The sequence below is a fragment of the Gossypium hirsutum genome, chromosome A07, assembly GCF_007990345.1.
Source record: "Gossypium hirsutum isolate 1008001.06 chromosome A07, Gossypium_hirsutum_v2.1, whole genome shotgun sequence".
NCBI classification, from domain to species: domain Eukaryota; kingdom Viridiplantae; phylum Streptophyta; class Magnoliopsida; order Malvales; family Malvaceae; genus Gossypium; species Gossypium hirsutum.
In genome coordinates this window covers 19,078,587-19,085,977 of record NC_053430.1, presented here as the reverse complement: position 1 = coordinate 19,085,977, position 7,391 = coordinate 19,078,587, and positions in this window count along the sequence as shown.

Below are 7,391 nucleotides of genomic sequence, written 5' to 3'. Positions count from 1 at the left end.
TCATATATGTCAAAGTTCAAAGGTGTTTTAGCAAGATTTATCTTGTGTGAATATGTCAACAAAATTAACCATTTAAGTGCATTAAATATTTTAATTAGAATGACTTCGTGGTACAAAAATATTGTTTTATGTTTTACTTTCATTTCAAAAGTTGAAGCCTTAATTACCTTCAATTATGTCTCACTTAAATATCCAGAAAATATATGCTAATCGAAAACAAGTGAGGTTGTTGCATATAATGCATATTGTTTTAGGTATTTTCAAATAATATAATTTACTCTAAGTTTTGCTATAATATTTATTAGGAATAAATCTCAAAATTATACACGAATTTTGGTTAAATATGCAATGTTGAAGTCCGATTTTGTACAATTTTATATATGGCATTTTGTTTTAATTCAATTTTAACCAAAAAAAAAAATAACATCATTACCAATATAACACCATTTTACATTTACATATTACATACACTAATAGTTATACTTATCCAAAATAAAAATAAGTTGAAGTATTTGTTTCTTTAAATGTGTATAATTGAACCAAAATCAAAATTTCATGTCTATATTTGAACCAAAATTAAAGTTTAATATGTATAATTTCACAAAACTAAAGTTCATGCATTAAGTTCCATATTAGATCAAAGTTTATGTATAATCTTAATATTTATTCTTATCTATAAAATTATCAAAATCTTTATATATTTTTTTATATAAATGCTTTAGAACTACTCATAGTTCCTCGCCAACGCTTCAATAGGAGGATAAATGTATTTCAGAGCATTCAAATCCACATCCTCTTGTATAAGTAACAATATTAATACCAACTGAATTAAAATTCAATCTAGATCTTTATATCTAAATATACAATAATTTGAGTGGTGAAACCAAATTATCATGTTTAACAGATCCAATGGATAAAGGTATGACTATTTCTTTTCAAATCGGAAACATTTGTTGCTTCAACCCCAAAAATTATGACTATTCAATGGCTTTGTTGTGTTGGGAAATTGTGAATATATGCCTAGTCTTAAAGTTGAACATAGAATTCTACCAAAAAAAAATTTTTTCTTTTCATTCTTGGGATTATCTTTATCATTTAGAGTAATTCAAAAACTGTAATATATATTATTTTATTTAAGTAATGATAGGTAAAAGTATTGTGAAAATTTTTATAGTAAGTTTTAAATTATATTTTGGTTTTTTTATTTAAAAAATAAGAAAATTAGTTTATGTAAGTTAGATAAAAAAGTAAAGTGGACATTTTTTATTTAAAATTTCATATATTTGTACCGTTAAAAATTGGTGTGATTGATGAAATAACTAGATAATGACACATGGTGTACCTCATATTGACATACAATGATCGATTTTTAATCGTAAAAATGAATAGAATTTTTAATAGAATAACCAATTTACTTTCACAATATATTTTTTTCCGTAAAAATAATATTTCTCTAGTAATATTATATAAGATAAGAAGAATAAAATATTGTTAAGAAAATTTGTTTGAAAGATTTGCAAGAGACGTTCCAAAGTGGAGGAATTTGAGCTACAATTCACAAAGACATTAGTGGAAAAATAGTTATTATCATTATCGTAATTGTTTTCAAAAAAGAAACATCGTTGAAACATAAAGGGATGCATACTACGTTAATATTATTATTATTATTATTATTGGGAAGTAGCATATATAGCAAGTCAATGAAATGATTTTACTTTTAGCTTGCATATAAAAACACACGCATGGTTAGTGTGTATACTTAAAATTAGAATGCCGGATTCTTAGTAGTTTACACACGCAACTCCAACGTGTCGCCGCACGAAACCCCTTTTGGGACCATCAACAATTTTAAAATTTTGAATTTTTATATCGGTTATTGTCTTTAGATTAAGAAGTTGTTGATAAATAAGAAGAAATATTGAAAAAAATAAAGATGTAATAATTAAGGTTTTCATGATCGAGTGGGTGATCAAATCGATCATACAACTAGTTTTAATTACCGTTTTAATCGAATAAATTATAAATATAAGATATAAAATTTTAAAAATAAAGAAAATTAATCAATTTAACTCTTCTATGGGTGGAATTTGATTCCAATAATTTACATAAGAGTTTTGAAAATGTTTTTGAGTGAGAGATGTTATGTTGGTAGGAAAGGACAGAAATGAAGGAGGCAGGGGTTAAGCAATAAAAACAAAATAACATGATTGTGGATCAATTTACAGTTTCATTGTGAATCGTTATTATTAAAATCAACTTTAACTATCCTTCCTATACGCCACATATTTCCCACGTAGGAATGAAAAGTCAGTTTTTATTTTTATGGACAATGTTAAAATTTGTAAAATTCAAAGTCATTCCATACCAAATTATTTGTTTTCCTCTAAACTTTAAAAATTGAAATAGGATAATTTAAATTCCAATCTTGAAATAATTAATATTTAATTAATAAGTTCCAAAAATTAAAAAAATATTGTTGAAGCCCGAATAAGCATATCATGCAAAAACGAAAAGCAGCTATGAAATTGGTCCCATAACTAAGCCATTACCCAATACATTATAATATTTGAGGTTTCTTAATTCTTGCAACCTCGTTATTATATCAACCACATGCACAACTTGCTTCATTCTTTCAAAAGGATAGAAAATTCCAATGTAAAATAGAAATGATTGCCCATTTGTTGAAAAACTAGCTGCTCCTTCATCTCATCTAACTTTAACTTCAACTTTGCCCCATTCCTTCAAATGGACGGAATTTGGATATTACAACTTATCTTTTTTTAGATTTCAAAACCTAAATTAATGAGAAGATATAGTTTCTTTTTGCTACAACATTAAGAAAAAATTACACATGTGATCATAGTTGATGTGTTTCAGACTTTGTTAACAGCTTGTAGCCCTCACTAGAGTTTTAAGCTCTTTTTTTTTTCGTAACTTGAAATTAAGATATTAATCTTTCTATATCTATAATGTGAGATTGAATAGGAATAAAAGAAAAGATTAATTGCCAATAATGTAGACAAAATAATGTAGTTTTCAACTTTTTACAACCTTATTTGTTAAGGTCAACACAACTCTATTGATTATTTTAGACAAACACTATTATGTAATACAAGGAAATGGAACATAAATAACTGTGTTAATTCATATGGTGATATATTATTAATTTGTGATTTGTATTGTTTTTATAATTACAAAGTTGAAAAATTTTATTAAATCTGGTAAGATGATTTTTATGTTGAGAATTAAATTAGATTAATTTTTCTTTATAGAGATAGAGCTACAAATTAACAAACAAATTTCACCAACATATAAATGAAACACATTCTTTAACAATTTAAAATTTTATTCAGGTTTTAACCAAAAGAAAGAAAAAAACAACAACAACTATTCAAGAACAATTTGAACAAGTCAATAACAAATAAAGGCATTTGTTATTTTTTGTAACACCCTAAATCCAGCTTAGATGGAAAGATCAAGTTTAGAACGCCACGACAACTTACCAGAACTTAGTTACATTTTAAGCAAACCTTTCAACTAGTGTTAAGTTTTGTAAACATTCATTATTTGAAACATAGTTAAAACTTATAAGTTTTGCAATATGAATTCAAGTTTATAGATTTACACACATACATATAGTAAGTCTTATAGATGACCGAGTCCCATATCCACCAATCGTTTAGTCTTATGAGTTCCCTGAAATTCATACGAATAGTTAGAGCGTTGCAAAATAGAATAAAACATAGTTAAACTATACTATGTATAGAAACTCAGATGCCATTAAGTGTCCAGATATTCGGTATCATCAATCAAAGTAGTAACCTAAAACAAATTCAGACACAAAACAATCCTGAAATACAACAGATCAGTTACAGACATACATATAACACAAACACATTGGTAGATACAGATGTCATATTGACATAAATACAGATGCAATTTCCCTAGTCTAACCGCTACACGCCATCTCCATCCCCCTTACACACCAATTGTTATATTATACCCGTCCATCCCTATACACCTTATAGTGTCGATATGACATGTTGCAGTGTTTACAGTCTCACTGCCAAATTGAACATAATATATAGGTAGTTTGACCACCGATTCAACATAAAACACTTCCTTCACTTCATAACTTCCACCTCATGCAGTTTCGGAACAGATATCAAACACATATATATAACGCAGCTGCAGATACAATCACATGTTTCTAATATAGCAAAATGTCCATATCATTAATATCTATCTTATTTCGATATTCAGGACTAACTAATATTTATGATAAATAAGTTCATACAATTTAGTTCAATTCATACGATGACTTACCCCCCGCCTTGCACATCAACTATCACGCTAACAAAATTTCAAATTCAGGCTTACACACCCATACGGCCTGCAACACACCCGTGTGTCTCAAATCTAAACTTAGAGAGTCACACGGCCTGGATACTTGCCCGTGTGACTCTAATTCGAAGTAAGTGAGTTACATGGTCTGGACACACGTCTGTGTCTCTCGCCTGTGTGACTGTAATATGAACTTAATGAGTTACACGACTTAGACACATGCCTGTATGGTTTGCTTGTGTGACCACAAATTCGAAGTTAGGGAGTTACATGGTCCACCACACGGCCTACACACACGCCTGTGTGGAAACCAGTATCTCGTTAATAGTCTCGATTCAGACAATGAAAAATACAGTAAAAGAAGGGGTTTCGACACCCACCTGTTACCAACGTTGTTGTAATGGCGTAAATTCAATGTTATCGGAACAGTGGTTTCGTAACCACAAATCCGATTTAAAGAGAAATTTATTTCAATATTTTTGCTTGAAAATTTATATGATAGGAAAATCGTATGAAAATATTGATAGGAAAATTTTATCAATTTAGTGATTAGTTAGAAAAAGAAATTATTGAAGAAATTGGGTAAAATAAGGTATCAGGACCTCTATCTCGTAAAATCAAGTCAAAAACAATTTTATAAATATTTATGAAATGTTATTAATGTGGTATTAAAATTTCGTTAGGAAATTTTAATGTTTGGGTAGTCAATTAAATGAAAAAGACTGAATTGTAATAGGTGTAAAAGTTGCTAGAGTGATTAAATAGCTTATTAGTCTAATGAGAAAGGATATAAAAGGCAATTAGACCCAAAAGTTATTTGGGCTGGACGGGAAGGGTATGAAATCAGCAGAAAAATTGATAAATTAAGGGTAAAATTGGAATATTGCAAAATTAACTAAATAAAACTAGGACTAAATAGGAAATATCTAGATTTTTCTTCATTTCTCTTCAATTCCAGCAGCTAAAAACGCCATAGGATGGTTCTCTAAGCTGGTATTTCATAATTTTTTGCACAAAGTGAGTTAATCCTTGCCTTTTTCTTGTAATTTTTGTGTTTCTAAGACTTTTACAACTAGATCCTACTATTAAATTCATTAGTTTTTGATTTCATGGATGAAATTTAAAGTCACCATGGTTGAGTGCTGTAAGTTTATGATGAAATAGAATGAAATTAAAGCTTTAATTTGTTTATGAGATGATTTTATTAGGCAATTTCAATGGAAATTGATTTTTGGGACCTAATTGTGAAAATGTTTGGAATTAAAGTCTATTGCTGAAATTCTGATTCCTAAAGGTTGTAAACTAGTTTAAGGTGATAGAATAAAATGTTAATTGAGAAAAATCAGCTCAATTGAGAGGCTAATTGAGTAGGGACGAAATTATCATTTATTAAAAGCTTAGGGGAAAAATGGTAATAAACAGCTTGCACTAAAACAGTTTGGACAGCAGTAGTAGACTAACTTTGAAAAATCACCAAAAATTGTAGGAATCTAATTAGAAGATGAACAAAATATGGAATTAAAGCTTATTGAGTCTAGTTTCTCATAGAAGAAATATTGTAAGCAATGGATTTGTAAATTTTGAGATATAATGAATTTTGTGAGACAAGGTCAGAATGAATTCAGGTTCCCCTGTTCTGACTTTGAAAAATTATAAAAAATTGAATAAAAATAATTAGGGACTTAAATTTATATGTCTAGAATTATTAATGAGTATATTTTTAATAGAAACAAACAAGAACATCATTTGAATTCTGTATAAAGAGATAATTTATTTTTAGTGAAGAAGGGTCAGAACTGTTAGACAACAGAACAGGGGTGACTTTGAAGAATAAAATGTACTGATTGGGTAAACCAAAAATTCTGAAAATTTTATGGTAAAAATATATATGAGTCTAGTTTTAGGGAAAATTAACGGATCTTAATTTGGAGTTCCGTAGCTCAAGTTATAAATAATTTAGTGACTATGACTCAAGTAGACAGTTTTGAATGAACTATAAATAATAGTTGAATTATAGAGAATGTTGCATATGAACATGAAATGTATTAAATTGATAATTAAATTTATTTATTTAGATCCAGAAGATTCAAATACGAAGCTAGATCGAGGAAAGGAAAAAGTTCGGGATTAATAGATTTTTACTGTTTACAAACAAGTATCAAGGTAAGTTCATGTAACTTGAATTATATTCTTAAATGCTTGAAATGCATGTTTTTGATATGAATATGATTTGAATGTTCATTGTATGAAAATTTATGAAACATTGATATATTTGATAAAATGGGAAGAAACCCCGTTTGAATGAAAGGAAAATTCGATGGATCTTTGAAAAGGAATTGACGGTAAAAAGGAGCTAGCCCGGACGGGTGATCCTATCCTGATATAGCCCTCCCGAAGAATATGTGTAAAATGGATTTATCCCGGACGGGTAATCCGAATTAGGGTCTGAATTTAGCCTGGACTGGTAATTCAGATCCAAGCTCATTAGAGTAATTGTCGTTGCAGGGGATTTAGCCTGGACTGGTAATCTCGACAATACTCTATGAGTTTATATTGCAGGGGATTTAGCCTGGACTGGTAATCCCGCTGCAAGGTTGAGGTTCGCAGGAGTGTGCTCTCTGAAATGGAAATGTGCACACATGAATATGAATTGACGGACCCGGAATTGTACACTAAAAGTGTACCTCTGAAAATCCATCGAAATTCCGATAAATTCAACGGGATAAATATGAAAAATAATAAGGGAATGAAAATCATGGTATTGATGAGTACATCAATCATGGTATATATATTATTGATACATGGAAATTATTGTACTAACTTGAATGTTGAGTTTGTGCATGTTAGGGTAATAATGCATTGAATGGATATATGAATGTTTATTATATTGTATTGAAAATATTAGGTAAGTATAATTCTTGTTACATGAGCTTACTAAGCACAAAGTGCTTACCCCGTTTCCTTTTTCCCTGTTTTGTAGTGTTAAGAGCTCGGAGGTCAGATTTGGTCGGAGACACATCACACTGTCAACCTCAGGATTTCAGTAT